Consider the following 16,942-nt stretch of genomic DNA (forward strand, 5'->3'; position numbering starts at 1 on the left):
AAGCTATTTCAGTGAGTCAGCATGCACAATACCAGGACCTCTCCTAAGTGGAATGCAGCCATCAGTAATGGTTTAATACCAGGGCCTCTCCTAAGTGGAATGCAGCCATCAGTAATGGTTTAATACCAGGACCTCTCCTAAGTGGAATGCAGCCATTGTTAATGGTTTAATACCAGGGCCTCTTCTAAGTGGAATGCAGCCATTATTAATGGTTTAATACCAGGGCCTCTCCTAAGTGGAATGCAGCCATCAGTAATGGTTTAATACCAGGGCCTCTCCTAAGTGGAATGCAGCCATCAGTAATGGTTTAATACCAGGGCCTCTCCTAAGTGGAATGCAGCCATCATTAATGGTTTAATACCAGGGTCTCTCCTAAGTGGAATGCAGCCATCATTAATGGTTTAATACCAGGGCCTCTCCTAAGTGGAATGCAGCCATCATTAATGGTTTAATACCAGGGCCTCTCCTAAGTGGAATGCAGCCATCATTAATGGTTTAATACCAGGGTCTCTCCTAAGTGGAATGCAGCCATTGTTAATGGTTTAATACCAGGGCCTCTCCTAAGTGGAATGCAGCCATTGTTAATGGTTTTGAACACACCTGTGCTTTTCCTACTATGACATGTCAACACGTCTGCCGTGAAAAAGGTCTAATATGCTTTCACAGTCACACATGGCCCAAATAATGTAGTCAAATATGTAGTGGCTTACAACAAAACATAAATTGAAATATATGTCTACATACATTGAAATATAGATATATGTCTATATATCTGTCCTGGTAATTAAAGGCAGGAAATCAAAACAAATACTTATACCAAACTGTAAAAATACTCTGTTACAAGTAAAAGTCCTGCATCGAAAATGTTACTTAAGAAAAAGTATTTAAGTTTAATCGGGAAAATGTACTTCAAGTATTAAAAGTAGAAGTACTCAATGCAGAAAAACCCTCATATTTTAGAAACTGGACACAATCCAAACTGTTCTGTCATCAGCCATTTGTGTTCATTTGGCCTAATTATGCTGTTTTGATAAAAACTAGTAAATTGATTATTACCTCTCCTCCACTCTGTAAGGAAGAGCCTGGAAGAAGCTCAGATCAGGCAGTCGGCCCCTTAAATGCCTTGGCCGTTAAAGTTCAAGTTTATTTCACCTCTGACCTCAGTCAGCATCACATGCACCTTAAACCACACCCAACAGTGATGTCACAGGGTCAAAAATGTGATTTACTTGCAAGAGGTGCTGTAGCTTAGTGGTTAAAGCGCCTGTCTTGTAAACAGGAGATCCTGGGTTCAAATCCCATCAGTGCCTGAACATCAAAATCAGATGACTACCTCAACACAGTGTGTTCACCAGCATTTACTTACAGTTTTCAACAAGGACAGCAAACAAAATTCCTGATTTCTACATGAATATGAAGGCTACAGACACGGTATATTTTACAGGCAAAACGCAATACAGTCGCTGCTTCCTAAAACAGGAAGGAAAGCTGGCAAAAAAAAATAGCAGACGCTGTAGATACGTAAATCACAACTCTTATCAATATCACTTCCCCATCAGTCAGGACTAAGATCTGACCATAATTACACTTGTGCTCTCCATAAACTGTCGTTGCTTTAGCCTGTTATTTCAGTTGCAACCCTGGCCGTGGGAAGCGATCATGAGCGAAAATAAAAAAACAAATATTAAAACATAATTCAAACCGATGTGCGCATTGGCAACACATGGCTCAACAAGCCGACAAATAGCCTATACGTAATTCCCTCTGCTGAAAATCTATATCTTTCATAAGTAGGATACCCATCAGGGAATGTTAACAGGGTTGTCTGTCTCTACATGTTTTAACTTTGAGTGATCTTGAAGCATGCAGTAGAGCTGGAGGTTTAAAAATGGGGTCCTCAGGAATGTAGTTGACCTTGTAGTTGCCTGATTTTATTGCTTTTTCTAAATATCTGACGGTGGTGACGAATATGTGGGACACATTTTGAGCAACCACAAAATAATAGTAAATATTGTTAAAATTCACTGTTTGTAGTTTTTAAAACATATTACACTGTACTCTTTCATGTGGTATCTTAGCCACATGTATAAAAAATATACATCATAGAACCCTTGCAAAAATGATTTTAAATAGATTAAGCTGTGACAAGAGGTGCTCAGCAAAGTTATCTTATTTCACCTGTAGTATCTTTACTCTTTGATGCCCGGAACATGTCCGTTATTTTGGAGCATTTCGCTGCCTCCTCTTCCATAATTGTTTTCCTTTTGAGTCTGGCCTTCTCAGTGCCACCTTTCCCTTTTCTTTTTTGGCTTTCCATTATTAGACTCACACACTGTCTGTTAACGTTACCGATAGACTTCCAAATGTGGTGTCTATGAGGTGCTGTGGCTTAGTTGGTTAAAGCGCCTGTCTAGTAAACAGGAGATCCTGGGTTAAAATCCCAGCAGCACCTTGTTGTTGCAGAGATTACCTCTGTTTACATCCCATCAGCATGTGGACCCAATCCCCATGCTACCCATTATGCTACCCTGGTAGCAAATGAAAAAGGTAAAAAAAGGATTGAAAAGGCAGTTTTCTCTGGCATATTACATTTACACACATTTAAATGGTACATAAAAACACATGAGATGCAGAGCAATGCAAGTTTAAGATATAATATACACCTTAGTTCAGAGATATTCAACAGGGGGTCCGTGACCCCTACGGGGTCCTCAGAGTAAGTGTGGGGGCCGCCATATTATGTCGAAAATGTTTTTGAAAGTTAATTTTTTTCAAAAATTCAAATATGTCTGAAAATATACAATAATATGAATCCAACCTATTATTAGGAAAGATAATTTGGCCTATTGTGAAAAGAAAACCATTTCATTTACACATTGAAGATAAGCTTAATATAGGTAGCCATACAGTTAGGCTTAAGAATTCACTGTGCCTTCCACATATATGTGTCACATTCAAACACGATGTATAAATAATATGTATCTATTCATTTTAATCCATCCAGCCCAGTTTAACATGCAACTCAATTTTATACAATATATGTACAGTAGAAGGGGGTCCCTTTTCCGTCTCTCTTTCAGCTAAGGGGTCCTTGGCCTAAAAAACGTTGAAGACCCCTGCCTTTATTCATCCGACATTTCTGTTCATTTGGCCTAATTATGCTGCTTTGGTCAAAACTAGTAAAATGATTATTACCTCTCCTCCACTCTGTAAGGAAGAGCCTGGAAGAAGCTCATATCAGGCAGTCGGCCCCTTAAATGCCTTGGCCGTTAAAGTTAAAGTTTATTTCACCTCTGACCTCAGTCAGCATCCCATGCACCTTAAACCACACCCAACAGTAATGTCACAGGGTCCTGGTGTACACCTGGGCCACATTCAGCCAGGACAAAAAAAAACTTGTGGTTAACCTTTAAGAGGCGCTGCAGCTTAGAGGTTAAAGCGCCTGTCTCGTAAACAGGAGATCCTGGGTTCAAATCCCAGCAGTGCCTTAATTTCATTTGGTTACCTCAACAGTGTTTACATATGCTAATGTGTTTATTTTCAACAAACAATTTCTGATTTCCTAAAGTTTATGTAACATTAGGATATTAAAGGTGCAATATATAATACTCACAGCTAGTGTTTAAAATAGTTACAAATTCAAAATACTGGAGAGAGTCGTCTCCCCAGACTCAAAGTTGACAGAGGTTGCCAGGCTGAGACCGCAGCATCCACAACAATGTTGCTAGACGCTTGTCTCACGTAGCCAGACATTACGTCACAGCATGGCGGAGTAGCTAATGTTGGATATTATATTGACAGTCATAGAAGCCCGTGCTCACCAACGGAGGGACACACTTTTTCGCTTTAGAATTACAGTAGCAACCGCTAAAAACACAACAACCTTGCTATACTCTCCACCCGACGGACAGACACACTTCCTCGGCTTAGAATTACGGTAAGAACCGCTAAAAACAACACTACCTTGCCGTCCTCTCCACCCGACTGAACACACTTTATTGGATTAAAATTATGGCAACATTCGCTAAACACACTGCAAACTCACGGTCCTCTCTTTCTGGTCTCTTTTTCTTGGCTTAAAATAACTCACCATTGTCGGCTACGGCCGCTGAACAGGCTACACGTTGTAAACAGCCGTGGCCCGCTTGCCTAGTCCTCAAGTAACGTTAGCAGTTAGCAGGGTTAGCACGGCGGCGTTAGCCAGGACCTGGCTGTGTCTCAACTGTTTTTGCGTGTAACCAGCTCGGGTACTCTAGCTATATAATTCAATGTGAGTACACAAATGTTAAAATTACATGAAATGTCCGTCCCTTGTAACGTTAGCCATGATAAATTAGCTTGAAGCTAATGCTTATCTGTTCAGGAGGAAATTAGCCAACTCAGCATCCTTTTGGGCTCTAAGCTGTCTCCATCTTTCAAATACATCTCCAATATTTACCCGGGGTTTGTCACGTCTCTGGTCAGGCAACTATATTCTTATTCTTTTAACTATGATCCTTAAATATTTAACTTCAAAGTTACAGGTTTATTATACACAATAATCAGAGGGTAATCATGAAACGTGTATATCTTTCACTATAGACGCTTTAGAGAACAGAGAGACCTCATTTAGTACTGCCGGAATCTGTGCTTTGCAGTCAATCCAAGTCAAAAAGTACAATTCATTAGACGTATAAAATATAATACCTTAAAACTACTAGCCTGAGCGTTGCTCAGGGAGAAGACGAAATAACAGAGATTGAAGAGGAAACTTTCGTGGCCAAAAGTAATTGAATCCCGCATCTATTTCTCATAGGATTGTAGGAAAAAAAGCGACCGATTCTACTCTTGCTCAAAAAGCCAGTCTTTTAAGAACCACCGGTCACTTCTCAAAGTTTCCCCTTTACTTATTGTGTTCGTTGAAAGGCAGACCAAGAAATGAATACTCAGGATTCGTTCAGTTAAACTATAACAATCTTTAGTAAAATGATATTGCAAACAGATCTTTCATATGCATATGGATCAGCCGCTCCTTCGAGACTTTCTCTCCCTAGCCACCAACAAAGTCTTTCCGGGTCTGACACCGAACCTTCCTTTTCCCTATTCTTTTATTCATCTTCAGGTTCCTCCTTCCGCTATTGCGTGTGGGCCGCCAATTGGTTGGATATCACTCAGACTTTCTGTCTCCGAGAAGATAGAGAAGTTGCGCGCTAGAGATTGTCTGTTCCTTTAAGAGATTTTATTAGGTGCATTCTGTTCCAATTGTTTATTAAACAAATGATGAGCACTTTTGCTCCACTAAATTTGAACCCGTCTTATCTTACACATGCCAGACAGGAGGAGACAGCGAGGCCATCTCAGGCTACAGCACATTCTTATTCTGAACCCAATATATTTCTACACCCTCTTTTTCCACAGCAACACGCTGTGGAACATAATCCTAATATTGGCAAAACAAAATAATGGGATCCCTCTTTCGAGACCTACGTATGACCTACTGGCAATTTAGTAATCAATAATAAGCAATCAAAAGTTAACTGTGATAGTAGATATCATGACAGAGCGGTGTGGTGCGTGGGTCTTATATGTAGATTTTAGCTCCTAATGTAAGCTGCATAATCCATTGCTCTTTCTATGACTATACCAATGGTTACAATTATTTTTGTGGAAATCCCTAAACATTGTGTATCATGCAAACTTCAAAAAAAAATTTTTTGTAATTTGTAATTAATAAAAATTGTAAAAATCATACTTCAACCCTATGTCTTGCTTAAGGCTATATTGACTATGGGCTGATTTTCAGCCCCGCGGCAATATCTGTGAAACAAAGAAGGGAATCTCTGACAGCAGATAAGAAGATAGAAAACAGTTGGAGATAGGAAACGGGGACTCAGGGAGAGGGGGGCACTGGGTGGTGATTGTGAGTAATTTAGACCCAGCGTGACTATACTCCTTCCTCCTCCTCGTCGGAGGAAGTGCCAGCCTCGTCAAAATGGTTCTCATAGTTGGCAGGGTGAGTAAATTCAGTCATGGCTAACATCTGATAAGCTGGGGGAGCACCCTCTTTTGATAAAGCCGTTATTATCAGTCTATTGATTAGAGTTCTGAGACAGGGGATTGCACAACAGCCGCAACACACCAGAATGCCAGAAAATATGGCAATGGACACCAACACAGAGGTCACCATGTTCTTCCACTTATCGATCCAACTGGAAAAAATATTCCTGTCTATACCAGAGTTTTCAGCCAATTCTTCGGAGAGCCCTCTTAGACCTTCTAACGCACGGGTTACACTACCATCAGGGGCCGTATTGTTTGGGATGAAAGTGCAGCAGTGATCAGTCTTAATGTAGGCACAGGCACCTCCTTTCTCCGCCAGGAGCATGTCTAGAGCCAACCTATTTTGCATCGTCATCAAACTAGTGGAATGTAATTGTTCTGCCAGACCCTCGATACCTTCCCTGGAATAATTAATGAACCTTTGTTGATTATAAAATATATAATTTATCCAATCTAGATTCTTATTGATTGTTGGCCACAGGAATATTGATTCCCAACCGGCCGCAATTTGATCTCTAGCTTTGAACTCATCTGGAACTCCTCGAGGAATTCCAATTGAGTCCATCCAAATACTACTGTCGAACGTGCCCTTAGGTTTCAGATTGGAATTAAAAATGGGATGTTCCATGGCCCTGCGGCGTCTGGAAGTGGTGCGGCGGCTGTGCATCTCATCGATAACGTCTGTCATATCTGGGGAAGCAATTAAACTTACCGGCATCAGGAGTTGTACTAATGCACAAGAACCCTGCCATTTTTTGGGTAATTTATTCCTCAAACGCCTGTCCCCACATAACCACCAGATGTCAGCCCTGGTCACGTTTTGATTAATGAAGCTATTGGCCGTGAAGTGTAAGTTATGGTCCGTAACGTTGTAAGTGAGTTTGCAAAAGGAGTCGTCTAACAATTTTACATTGGTGTCGTGTGGTCCATCTCTAAGGAAACAGGTGTAGTTACCTTTAAGCACTATAGCAGCGGGGGGTGGTGGTGACTCCGGTATCATAGGATATAGGAAATTTAGAGTCTGATATTTACCAGACATAGGTCTGTCACTCTGGTGAAATAAAGTAGTCATGCACTGCAAGCCTAAAGGGTCATTCTGCATATTAAGCGGGAATGGGGCAGTGCCTAATTGGGGCCTGGCTGAGGCACACACGTAACAATCGGATTTGCTGTGTTTCCTCACTGTATACATTACCCAATCCAGCCATGTATTCCTATCGCCATAACCTGTTTCTATTGAAGTTAAATCACGGTCGCTTAGTTCATCTAAGTAAATTATGCGGGGGTCTGGGGAAGGAGTAGGAGATATACTAATCAAGGAAGCATTAGGTAATGAAGGAACATTAGGTGAGGCGATGCTTTCACCCGCTTGGAAAGTGATAGGGATGTTGGGGTGAGGGGGAGGTGGCTTAATCAATTGCCTATCATAAGTCTCAATTTTAAACTCTTGTTGTTTAATTGGTATCGATGATGCGTTGCTGTGTAGAGAGGAATCTGCCGACACTGTTTCTTGATTATAAAGGTTTATTTACAACAAGGAATTCAGCATCAATTTACAAGCTCTGAAGAGCCCGGAGAGCGACCAGTTTCCCAGATTCTCAAAAGTCACTCTGAGGTTCTGCTGTTAACACATGGTATATCTATTCTTCATAACTTAGGGTGGGTTCGATAACTGACCAATGGCTTCATGCCAACTGGCTCTATCTCAACATCCTGGGGGCCCATTGATAATGCATGCCAGATGTGTCCTGTGGCCCTTTTCCTATAGAAGTATCCCCCAAAAGTAGAGTAAAGTTCATCACTCCTAGCTACATATAGATAGTTCAGATATGGCCTAAATACAAATTATAGAATGATCAGATAAAATAGGATGACAATACACCTCATATTTCCCCCCTTCGAGACTAATTAAGTCTCGAAACAAAAAGAGTAAGATTGGTACAAAATAACACTTTCCATTACATCATGTTTCTTGTAGTATAACCTTAGCAATAACACAAGTTTTCATAGAGTGTGAACAATGTCAGGAAACGTAAACAAACATTTTATGGAGTGTAAGAGCGAAAAACCTGTCTGGCAGCTTCTTTCCAAATATCCATCAATCAATCTAGACAGGAAAATTCTCTCACGGTCCCTCTGCCCCAGGCGACTACCTTCAGTACTCCAGATCAATTAGAAATCTTTTTATCAATTCATGTAATATCTTGGTGTACTCAAATACATATGGCAGCCTCAGAAATCAAAATAAAATCAAAACAATGTCCAAATTCAGACTGATCAAATCATCGGATCTGTAAAAGGACCTCGCCTTACCTAGACCCCGCTGTCCCTAAGCGTCAAGAAAAACATAAAAACATCTGAGGTCTCCATGTGTATCCCACATCAAAACATTCTTCAAACAATTTAATACAAAACAAATATAACATAAAGTATATATCCATTACAGCTCTTTTGCAGTGTCAAACTTTCAGTGTAGTGTCGATGGAATCTGAACATTCATCACTGTATCCTTATTCAGAGTTCTCCAGTACATTTTATTGTCCATATTCAAGTATCTGAATCCCCTCTGCACATTACCCCATATGCTCTGGAAGAAAAGAAAACACAAACCAGTATCTTTGCAAAACAACATAAATGAAAGAAAACATCAAATGAAATATCAAAATTACTATGAATGAATCAAAAATAATATGACAATCAAAAATCAAAAATAATATGAATATGAATATGAACATGAATCACGTGAATCACATTCCATTTCCCCCCTTTGATAAATAAAAAACACTAAACAATATTCAAAGAAATGTGAAAATGATGGCAGAATCAGATAAAAATGGAAAACTTTCCATCAATACTGTTAGATTTATCCTCAAATGATAGGATTCAAGATTACTAATGAATTCTCTACGCTCTACTTCCAGAACTAGAATCAGGTTGAGCTGTAACAAGTGCTTCCCTCCTTTTGCAACACAAGCTAACTCATGCAGATGCTCTGTACAAAAAGGGACAGAGCCGTCTCTTCTTTCTCAGGAGGCTCAGATCTTTTGACATTAGTAGCGATCTGCTGCTCATGTTTTATCAGACTGTGATGGCGAGTGTCCTGTTTTATGGGGCGGTTTGTTGGGGTGGCAACATGACAGACAAGAACAGTAGACGTCTCGACAAGCTGGTCAAAAAGGCCAGCTCAGTGCTGGGCAGAAGACTGGACTCACTGAGAACTGTAGTAGAGGGCGTGCATGCAACAAACTGTACCCCATAATGGGTAATGACAAGCACCCCTCTACAACGTCCTGGCTGGACAGAGGAGCAGTTACAGTGAGCGACTGCCGCTCGCCGCACTGTAGGACAGAGAGGTTCAGGAGATCCTTTGTCCCCACAGGCATCAGGCTATTTAACACCAACAAATGACACCCCTCTTTCAACCCCTCTACTTGACATTCCTGTATAAACTGGACTGAGGCCGAAAAGTAACATGACACACAGCAATATACTAGCATAAAGCAATGTAGCCACCTTGCCACATCATAAAATTATAACCATGCATATATTAGTCAGTACTGAATTCCCAATTGCTCAATGCAAACATTAACTGAAATTTAGACTAATACTTAAACTAACATTTCAACACATCAGTGTAACATGTTGAACTGTGAAACTTATCCTAAACTCTTCATACCAAGTCTACTCGCAAATGTAATGTGCAGAACAATCGTTCCTCTCCCTTAACATTGTTTCTGTAATTAATAAGCCAAAATTGTAATCTCTATAAAAATTCAATGAATTGCAGAGCTTCACTCTGGAGTCTTTGTAAGTTATTTTACCTTCTAACCCTACAGGCTTCAGTAACACCACTGCAACTTATGCAGAATAGTGAAATTGATTTCTAAACCTCTATATACATGCTGATCCATCATTGAGCTGTGATAACTGATTTCCATTCGTGAATCTGTACTTAGAAAGAATGATATGAACAGATTACTGGCACACTGTAAACAACAAATTAACCAATGCAAAAACTTTTCATTTGACTAAGATATATCTGTGAGTGGAAGTTGTCTTATCTTGTCTCACATTATTACTATTACTATTTCCATGTATTCCATATGGTCCTAATGACACTCGTGATACACCTTGCCCTTTTTTGTGTTAAAGATAAAGGTGCATTTACAAACTACATCCAAGAATAGTTTACTGATGTTAATGTCAGGCTGTTTTTGCTAACAGTCACACAATTGTTCTAAGCTTATTTTTAATGAACTTCTGAGAACAGCACTCTCAATCTGCTGTTTTTAACAACTTTACATTAATCCAATTAAAATGTATACATGAGATCACTTCCCAATACATTATCTGAGCAGCACTCAACTAATAAAAGCATATTCAAAAGTTGCCTATGTTGTTGGTGCATAAAATAAAACGATGAAATGTTCTTTTAACATTTCCTAACACAACAACCGAAATAACATGTCTGTCACTAATCTTGTTAGAAGCTGTCACAGGTCATTTCAAATTTAGTAGAATGTATATCACCAGGTACTGACAAAATGTAAGATTTTCATACCAAGTCTACTTGATTTAGAGGCATGTCTTAACCCTTCATATAGATGTTTTCACATAAGAGTAGCTCTATTTTAAAAGTAGAACAAATTACTTCTTTAGAGTATATGTATTTTCAAAATATGTGTGTTGTCAGTGCATTACCTCCCTTTCTATTCGTCGTGTATGTGTGATGCGCGGATGCGCCAGAGCAAACGGCTCTCTCCCTCCCTTCTCTGGTCAGTCAGCTGATGTCCACGCTCATCTGTGGGGATCTGTACCAACTTGTGACTGTCCTTGTCCTCAATTGTTGGATTTCTTTCCGGCCCTGATGACACCTCCTTTCAGATCTTCTGGGCACCTCTAGAATCCTGGCTCCAGACTCCTATGAGGGTTCATCGGTCCTCCAGTTGGCCTTAACTGGCCCCTGAATCCTCTTCTGTAATTTCCTCTAGGATTCCATCCTGGTATATTGCAATCACGGGCAAAGTGGCCATCCTGTCCACAATTGAAACACGCTTGTGAAGATATAAAATATGGATCATATCTTCCAGCTCGTCCTCTTCCTCTTCCTCTCCAGTTCTGCATCTGTCCAGAAGCTAGTTGTGGGTATATAATAACTGGAATCACTAATGGTGACTGTTGATTTGGTGAACACTGATTTTGCATAACCAGTGCCTGCTTCTTGTCCTTCTTATCTTCCACCAGCTGCATTTGATTGAGTTTTCTGGGAGTTTCTCGGTCTTGTTCTTTCTGCTCATGTTCCTTTTTCCTATATAGCTCTACTTGGTGAGCTACATGATCTGCATAGACATTTTTTGCCATGCTTCCAAGTCCAACCACCTCTTCCAGTTTGCTCCTCACTGGTGCGGGCAGCCCCTTCTGTAGTTTGGCTCGCAAAATTGACTGCTCCATCTGACTCACATCTGGATCATTTCCGGTAATATTTCTCCACACCTGATATGCTCTCGACACATAAGCTCTTGGTTTTTCTTCTTGTTTCAGTGGCTCAATTTGGATATTGTCCGGATGCACATTTGTTGGAAACATATCTTTCAATGCTCTCCACAGTCGACCTCTACTTGCGGCCAACAGCTCAGGATCATGTACAGCAGTTCCCACATATCGATTAAGTCTAGCTTTCTGTAGAATTTCTTCCATAGCTGGAACCCCAATAATATTAGTCAAAAGTCTCTTAATATCTCCCATGGCATACTGTTTTCCCACCGTAATTTCTTCCAACTTTAGGATCCAAGGATGTGCTCCATCTTGAAGAACAGGTAACTTATCAAGAATATCTGACATATTCTGTTCTCGAATTATCACTGGAAGCATCTTCTTACTTGTCTTCCCTTTTCTTGACTTTCTCTCCACTTTTTGGGATCCTTTTTTCAGCAATTTGTCTCTCTGTATCTTCAGCTTCTCGTATTGCTCTTCCAATCGCTCCATGTCTCTTTCAATCTCTTCTATGCTAGACGCTGCAGGATGACATCCCGTAGCTCCTCTCCTCTCCAAATCTTCATCACTGTCTTCATCTTTACTTTCATCAGAGGTGTGATCTCTTGTATCTCTTCGTTTCCTCCATTCTTCATCACCTCTTTTCTCCGCTCTGGCCAGCCTCCTTCTAATCACAGGATCATATCCATCCATGATCTCGTCTGAATCACCCTGACCATCATCATCATCATCAAACTCCATCCTTCTGAACCTCACTTTTCCCTTAGTTTCCAGACGTGTCGTTTTCTTCTTACTTTTGGAGTTTGGATTCATCTTTATGGTCGTTTCTGCTTGTCTTCTCTCTATTGTTCGTTCATCTTCATCACTGATGCAATAATCACCCTCCTGAGTGATCACTGCCTCACTGCCTTGTTCTATTGTCAGCACTGATCTGTAAAGGTCTTTATCACTTTCAGCATCATACATCTTCTGAGTCCAGGTGAAGTTGGGCTGAATTCCTCAAACTTCAGTTCATCTGTGAATGTTCAACAAAGTACTTTGTGGGCATGTATGACATTGCTTCTTTAATGTCAGTCTCTGATCATGCCCTGAAAACCATCTGGGTGTCCGCTTCAACCACTCAATCATGGGCAGTTGCAAATCTGTCACCCCTCCTTTTCTGCTGCTCCAACTCCCGATGTGTTTCAGGTGCCAGTATGTGGGGATGGGACCAAAGTGGCGCTGAATACTGTGTCTGTTGGATGGAGGTCAGTTGTTGTTCAGGGTCTGGTATTGTCCATCACTGGTTCTGTAGCTCGTTGGGGGAGTGAGACAGGTCCGCTCTGACATCCATCGAGGCACACTGAATAAACACAAAACACAACTCCTCCAAGAGGCATTAGCCTACTTTAATCATACTCATTTTAGTTTTCTTAATTCTCTTTCTACATTATAACCTATGACACCATTGATTCAAAATATTGCTACAAAAATATTACCTAAGTAAGAAAAGTATCATAAAAATATGTACTTCAAGTACTAAAAGTAACAACACAGAAAAGTCCCCACATTTTTAAACTGGAAATGATCACAGTAGTTCTATCAATCAACTAAGTATTTAAACAGGTAATCATTTCAACCAAACTTGTAGGCCTATATTCCATTGGGCAGTTTAACAACAATAAGACATCATATTTTCATAAACATATGTTTTATCTACACAAATCCTAAATCTTTTTTTTTTTAGTTATATGTCAGATCACGATAAGGTCTCAAAGCAATTCATCTTTGAAATTACAATTAGTCTATCCTGAAAATTACCTAATTTGTCTTTTTCCTAGGTTTTGGTGCTTGTGATATAGCAGTCTTTACTATCCTCATCTAAACGTTTACCCTCCTGTAGATTGGAGCCCAAATACTGCAGTTATCTCTGTACCAACAATATTAATATGAACCCCATTATCCTAATTCAAAAATACATTCATCTCTTTCTTTGTCTTTCTGTCACTTTCACAACACTCTCTATCTGTCTTTAACCAACTTAATACATTCTTGTACCCTTAACTTTCCCTTAAAGTCATGCCTTATTTTCTTTCCATTGTCTCATAAAACTTTCTTTTTCCTTTCTGCAACATACGCTTACCATTTTCTCTCAACTTTCCTGACTATCTTTGGTAACAATTGTTACCCCTTTAATATACAGAGTATATGAACCAACGCAGTCTAAGGTTTCATTAGAATTGAATTAACTCACTGTTTCTTCACAGGAATCAGATTCATTCGCTCTGTTTCCCACCTTCACAAATGTCACTCATTTCCTTAGCACAATGACATGACCACATGTGACAGTAGGGAACGTTAACTTTTAGCAAAATCAAAAACCTTATAAAAGTATCAAATTTTGAATTATTTTATTCAAAGTAAAATGATTTTAGATGTCTCGCCACTCAAAACAAGTGGTCCAACATTTTAGAATGGCAGAGGTGACAATTCTGGAGCCCAGGAATCAGTCCTCTCATCTCTTACTTCCAATAGAGGTATAGAGGCTGGAATTTTCTTATTCCAGGGTGATCAATCACTGGTCTGGATTCCAGACGCAAATCACCTATGCCAGCTGTTAATCTTTTTCTTTCCTTCCCCCTTTTTTTTTCTCTTCAGGCCTGAGCCTTGTTCATGCCTACTTTTACCCTCAAATCTTTCTCCCAATTTTTCACTTTTCATGCTTCAGAAGCAAGCATAGTTAAGGTTTCCTAATTAGAAAGACATTTTAAATTATTATGCCATTTCTCTAGATGTTTTATGACATTTTTCTATTTTTCTTTCTTTATATCTGTCAACATAACTCTCATTTATAGATTCAATGGATCTCAATCAAATAGTTCCGTAGTCAAACAACCGCTACTTTAACAAACAGAATACTGCACCTCAAGTCTGAAAGTCTCCCCCTTTCTCATCTTTGCAACACAGGCTGCAGCACCCCAGTGCAGGCAGGGAGTGGCTTAAACGTGTGTGGACCCTAACATTCCTTAAATTCTAGACATGCGCAGTTTCAGTTGCCAGTGCAACTTCAGAGTGACAAGTTCTCCAAAATCGCACTCCCAACTAAGCAACACAAAACAAAACACACAAACCAACACAAACAACACAAAACATACAACTCAAATCCTACTTTGAAACTTCTTAATTTGACTATAGTCTATTTTTCTCTCTGTTTCCTTCTTCACTTATTTTACCCTAATCTGCCAACCTATACTTTTTTTTTTATCTAAAAACATATCTTCTCTATAAGATCATAACGTCCTTCCAGAAGGCTCATACATTTTAACACATTCAACGTTCCCTCCAAAGGGGACTCATGGTTTTAACAGATTTTAACAAAAACGTTCTCTCAAAAGAAAGACTCATAACTCTTTAACAAACTTTGGAAACGTTCTCAAAAAGAGAGTCATAGTTTTAACCGTAATAACCACAATATCGTAACTAGAACTCCCATTCCCAACCGAAACATATGTATCTATATACCTAATAAACAGGACATCATCATGACATATGCCACGCACACACAGTTTATCACATACCGCAGAGGCAACGCTGTTCTCACACACACACACACAAACACACACACTCTGACTCTCATACACACATGAAAATAGTTATTCAGCAACCAGAATGCATTCATTATAGGCCACAATTCCTAAAGCATGATTCCCCTTTCCTTTTTCTTGAATTTCTGTTACCTTTTGAGGTATAGACTACAATGCGAGATTACTTCAGACATAAATTCGTCAACCCATGAAATCCATAATTTCCATTGCAGTTTATTCTACACCCCCAGTTCCTAGAACTGACCTGAAACTTCACCTAGTCATTTTCGGAATTTGCGGGCCCATCTAACATCGCCTCACGCAGGGTCTCGTCGAGGGCTTTTATCAGCATTTATCAAATTAGCAGCGTTATCATCCTTATTTCCTTCTTCTTTCCTGTATTTCCTCTTATTCCCCGTGTTGCGTTTCTTTTGTTTCCTCCTCTTTTTTTTTTTATCCAACACCAACGGTGACCCCAAAAGCCTAGTTTTTACGCAGTGTCTTAACGTGGCCTACTGTCGAAGCCCGAAGGGCCCATTGTCCCGCCTCTTGCACGGTTACGTAGCTCACCCGTTACTAATTAGGCTAATGTACACATCTTCCTCTGTCCTTCACCTCACTTAACACCTTCTCCATTCGTTTCACAACGCAAGTACAATATTTAAAACAGACCCCAGCCACACAGCACCACAGCATAGAACACACATGGGTTCGAAACGTGTAGCCCCTCCTCAACGCACACACACACAGACACACAGACGAACTGACCAGCGCTCCAGAGTTTGTGAGAAAAGCTCACCTTTATCAGCCAATGGAGCGGAAATCAGGTCGACTGCGCGTGCTGGAACGTTAACGGCCCACATCACGTCCCAAAGTCCTCGGCCCGCCAGATATGTTGTTTATATGGTATCGATGATGCGTTGCTGTGTAGAGAGGAATCTGCCGACACTGTTTCTTGATTATAAAGGTTTATTTACAACAAGGAATTCAGCATCAATTTACAAGCTCTGAAGAGCCCGGAGAGCGACCAGTTTCCCAGATTCTCAAAAGTCACTCTGAGGTTCTGCTGTTAACACATGGTATATCTATTCTTCATAACTTAGGGTGGGTTCGATAACTGACCAATGGCTTCATGCCAACTGGCTCTATCTCAACATCCTGGGGGCCCATTGATAATGCATGCCAGATGTGTCCTGTGGCCCTTTTCCTATAGAAGTATCCCCCAAAAGTAGAGTAAAGTTCATCACTCCTAGCTACATATAGATAGTTCAGATATGGCCTAAATACAAATTATAGAATGATCAGATAAAATAGGATGACAATACACCTCACTCTCCCATTGGATCCGAGCTTCTTACATCTACTCCCAACCAGTAAGTCCCATCATCTGTGGCCTGTGCGTCTTTTAAGGTGATTATTAAAGGGGCGCATGAATCAATCTTTGGCTGTTGATGTATTATTGAGAACCGGGTTTTAAACCCTTTTCCTAAGGTTTTGGGAGGGCTGTATCCCCAGTCTGGTCCTGTATTAGCGAACACCTGACTCCAGTATCTGCAACTGTCACTGCATGCATAGGCTGTACCTATACGGTATTGATCACAGTGCCAATGGTGCCAGATTTGGTGACATCATGAGGTAAGGACACAGAACATTTAGAGAGGTGATGTTTAGTGGGTAGGGTAGTTGCGGCCAAGGTACAGTTTGGGGTTTTTAGAGTGGAAACTACCGTGTTATTATTAGCAGCATGGTCTAACTGTCCTCGTAGCGTAGCCTGTCTAGTTTCCCACCACATATGCCCAATTAGGACTAAGGTAATGATAGCTAAAAGTCCCTTGATCGCGCCAGGG

At 40.3% G+C, this 16,942-nt stretch overlaps 1 protein-coding gene and 3 non-coding genes across 4 annotated transcripts in view; 3 read left to right on the top strand and 1 right to left on the bottom strand.

Moving 5' to 3' along the window:
- Nucleotides 1-16,942, bottom strand: part of LOC120554212 (gastrula zinc finger protein XlCGF57.1-like) — a 443,376-nt gene that overhangs the window by 348,361 nt on the left and 78,073 nt on the right. The gene's annotated exons all lie outside the window — the stretch shown is intronic.
- trnat-ugu lies at nt 1,238-1,310 on the top strand. Its single transcript has one exon. It is a non-coding gene; the product is annotated as a tRNA-Thr (tRNA).
- On the top strand, nt 2,379-2,452 carry trnat-agu. Its single transcript has one exon. It is a non-coding gene; the product is annotated as a tRNA-Thr (tRNA).
- trnat-cgu lies at nt 3,416-3,488 on the top strand. The gene has a single exon. It is a non-coding gene; the product is annotated as a tRNA-Thr (tRNA).

The sequence above is a fragment of the Perca fluviatilis genome, chromosome 24, assembly GCF_010015445.1.
Source record: "Perca fluviatilis chromosome 24, GENO_Pfluv_1.0, whole genome shotgun sequence".
Taxonomy (NCBI): domain Eukaryota; kingdom Metazoa; phylum Chordata; class Actinopteri; order Perciformes; family Percidae; genus Perca; species Perca fluviatilis.